Source organism: Leptonychotes weddellii, unplaced genomic scaffold, assembly GCF_054177405.1.
Source record: "Leptonychotes weddellii isolate Sample4059 unplaced genomic scaffold, ASM5417740v2 HiC_scaffold_14777, whole genome shotgun sequence".
Classification (NCBI taxonomy): domain Eukaryota; kingdom Metazoa; phylum Chordata; class Mammalia; order Carnivora; family Phocidae; genus Leptonychotes; species Leptonychotes weddellii.
Window position 1 is genome coordinate 1,408 of NW_027728787.1, and position 3,648 is coordinate 5,055.

Genomic DNA, 3,648 nt, shown 5'->3' on the forward strand with positions numbered 1-3,648 from the left:
AGGTGTATAGTTTTGATCCCCACTGTAAAGCAGTACCTTCTGCCACACCTACTCCATTGTTTTCTTTCCAGTTCCAAGGCTTGCCTTATGGTTAGATATGTTTCCCAACTTTTTATTATGAAACTGAAAAATATACAAAGCAATTGGAAGAATTGAATAATGGACATCCATTTACCAATGTCCTAGATAAAACAGTGACTATTTTGACATGTCTGCTTAATTCCGTGTGCGCGCGTACCCTGCAGGTGTGTCCTGAGGTATTTGAAGGTGAGTTGTAGAGAGAGTCACCACACTTCAGCCCTGGGCACTGGAGCTCGGTCTCCTAAATGGTGTGTGTTGGGGGGTGTCTCCGCGCTGCTCAGCACCGCTGTTACATCTGGGAAAATCAGTCCTTCTATCTTATATCAGACATCCAGTCCCAGTCAGATTTCTCCATGACTTCTTTGATAGCTTTTTTAAAATCTAGGATCCATTCCTACACTGCATTTGGTTGTTATGTTTCTTTGGACTCCTTCATCTATTTTAGGCTTCTTTTCTCTGACCTTGATCTTCTTAGGGGAGAGCAGGTCAGTTGTCTTATAACCCTTTCCTTTACCCTTTGCCTGCCCTGTCTTGGGGACAGACAAGACCCTTTCATCATCTGGCCATTCTCTGAAACCTCCTTACTCCTTTCTGTCTCTCCTGAAGCATAGCAGTGTGTCCCTGCACACAGTCCTAACCAGCCTGGCTACACCGTGTCTTTCTCTCCAGTTGCTTCAGAGCACTTCTGGGGACTTCTGTGATTCTACCATAGTCTTCCCTTCCTGGGGACCAGAGCCATCTCAGCTGGTATGATGGAGTCATCAGTGCAGGGAGAACCTATAGGGCATTTCCAAGCCCTAGTTCTTAGGAGGGAGGCAGGATGTTCTCAGGGTGAGGAGTAGTAGGATCACAAATTGAAGATAGATTTTGGACAGTCACTTTCTCTCACTGTTCCAAAACCATTTTGGACCTTTCAGTCACTTGGGACCTCTGATCTGATTGGGAGTGAAGCATTCTGAAAGCCTGACCATAACCACCAAAGGCAAGTTCTCCTTGTAGGGCACCAGATCCTCTTAGCCACATTGACCTTAAACACCAAGCAAGGCTGTGGTCTGGGAACCCTGTCATGCCTCCACCATCACTTGGGACCTTATCCTAGGGAGATCCACCACCTCAGAGACAGTCCCAGAGCTCCTTTTCGTCAGACCCACCATCTTTGGCCACTAGCAAGCTGGAAGCCCCTCATGTGTACCTTAGTGACAGTGTCCTTTCTACCTTGAGACAGTTCTGACCACTGCTGCCCTCCGCAGTGCTTCTCCACCTCCGCAGCACCTTCCCACAGGTCACCCAGCACCCCCCACCCTATATCGACCGACTCTCCCCAAGGGCACAGCACCCTAGTGGCTTTCGAGGAGAAGCTGCTCGCTTCTACACAGCATGTGGTCCAGCCCTAGCCCTGCACCTGTGCCCTCCCTGTGATTGTGGAAGCAACAGATCTATGGCAGAACTCCGGGAAGTATGGGTCAACGTTAAGGAAGAAACTAGAAACTCCTGCCAACCTGGCTACCCAGAAATAATCATTATTAATATGCGACTGGAGTTTTCCCCTCCTTTTCTATGCACATGTATTTACATACATATACCTTAAATCTGTACCATGCTATATACATTTTGCATTTTTTTCACTTGACGTAAGTTCTACCTGTGTCTCCAAATATTCTTAGCAAATACGATTTCTGATATATTGTAACTTATGTAAGTGCCCCATTCAGGTAAACATTTAGTGTTTTTCTCTTTATTGTTCTCTTCTATCAAATGTTGCAACATTTTTGTGCCTAAATCAGATTTTTTTTTTTTTTTTTTGGCTAGACCCCTAGAGATGGGATTTTAGGTGAAATGACGGGGCTATTTAGAATTTTTGATGCACTTTACCAGATTGCTTTCCAGGAAATAGTGTACCAGTTTACAGTCCTACCAGCCATGGGTGCAGGCACCCCTCTCGCTGTGTCCCACTCTCCCAGCAGTGGTGTCATCATGTGCCCCACCTCTGTGTCCTTGGCCCTCATGACTGTTTGGATTGCAGAGACCTCTCACTGTAGCTTCATTATCACTGAAGGGGGCTCGACGTCCTCTGGGGGTTCTGTGAGGACTAACTTGTCCAGCAGGCGCTGTGCACAAATTTAACATTTTTGCACAACCTACGAGCCACTGCCTGCTTCACACTGGGCAGGACACCATCTGGAGCAAGGATGCAGGGACTTCAGCCTCTCACTTCTGCACCTAAGCAACTCTGCCTCTGCCTATTTTAAATCTTGGGATTCTGCCCAAGATGACTGTTGGAAAAGTTCTGCTGCCAGAAAAGATCTAAAAGCCATTTCTTCTCAACCCACGAGGTTTCTCACGCTCACCCTGTCTCTCCAGTCACAGCTGTTCATCTGAGCTCCAGCCTCCCCAGCCCTCCATGCCCTCCCCAGGCCCAGGCTTTGGGCCTGATTCTCCTGTGGCTGGACAGCCTGCTCTCTCTTCTTTGCCTGGCCAAGGGTTACTTGCATGGTAACACTGAGACCCATGACACCTCCTCCCGGAACCCTGCCATACTGTGATGATTTCCTCACCTGCCTCCAAACATGGCAGAAAGGCCTTTGTAGGAATGGGGCTTTTCACCTCCCAGGCATGGGGCCTGGTGCACATTAGCTATTCAATAAATGTTTGCTGAATGGGTATTTACCAGTGAATTGATCAAGAAATGTTGGTCACTGCTCAGTGTGTCTTTTCCAACCCAAAATGACTGACTGATTCTTGAAGAATGAATCTGGGGTTGATTTTACATCTGTAGGTTTTAGGGCTTGTGAGCAAATAACCTCCTTTTCTCCCTCTGTCCTCGGTGCATCAGCTCACCCGAAGGTTGCCTCCCATCAAAGAAGCCAAGCCTCGGTTGCAGAAGCTCTTCCGGGACTTCTGGCTCTATTCCGTGCTGATGGGATTTGCAGTGGAGGGCTCAGGTAAGGGGATATTCGCTCTCCTGGGGAAGACAGAGTGCAGAGTGAAAACAAAGGTGAGGCAGGACTCTACCTAATTATGAATGTGCATGCATTCAAAATTCGTCCAAATTCAGCTGCTGCTTCCTACAAGTGATTACAAATGTTACACTTCCCAGATGTAGTTTAGGGTTCTGACAGTGCTATGTATCTTAGGAAAAACCTGTCCGAGTTAGGAAACAGACTCATTTCTGTGCTCCGTTTGGGGGATAATTGGCTCAAACAAAGGACCCACGACTCTAGAAATGGTCAGCATCACCTGCCCCGCAGTGCTTCTGGAATAAGGTGGTGGTCTCATTCATGTGCACTTTCTTGAAGGACTCTGGCCAGAAGAATGGTACGAGGGAGTCTGTGAAATAGCCACCAAGTCGCCCCTGCTCACGTTTCCCAGCAAAGAACCACTGCGCTCCGTCCTCCAGTATAACTCGGCCATGAAAAACGACACAGTCACCCCCGTAAGGCTTCTCACCCTGCCAAGGACAGATGATGCAGGGCAGGGATTTTGCTAAGCTTTCTTGAACAATGACCAGATCCTTGCATTGTCCTTGTTATCACATGTTCTCCACGGCTCCTGGGGGGGGGGGGGGGG

General features: G+C 48.1%; 1 long non-coding RNA gene across 1 annotated transcript; it reads left to right on the top strand.

Annotated features, from left to right (window-relative positions):
- Nucleotides 1-463: 463 nt before the first annotated feature.
- LOC145718374 (uncharacterized) lies at nt 464-3,457 on the top strand. Its single transcript, XR_014141758.1, has 2 exons — nt 464-3,023; nt 3,378-3,457. It is a non-coding gene; the product is annotated as an uncharacterized LOC145718374 (long non-coding RNA).
- The last annotated feature ends 191 nt before the right edge of the window (nt 3,458-3,648 follow it).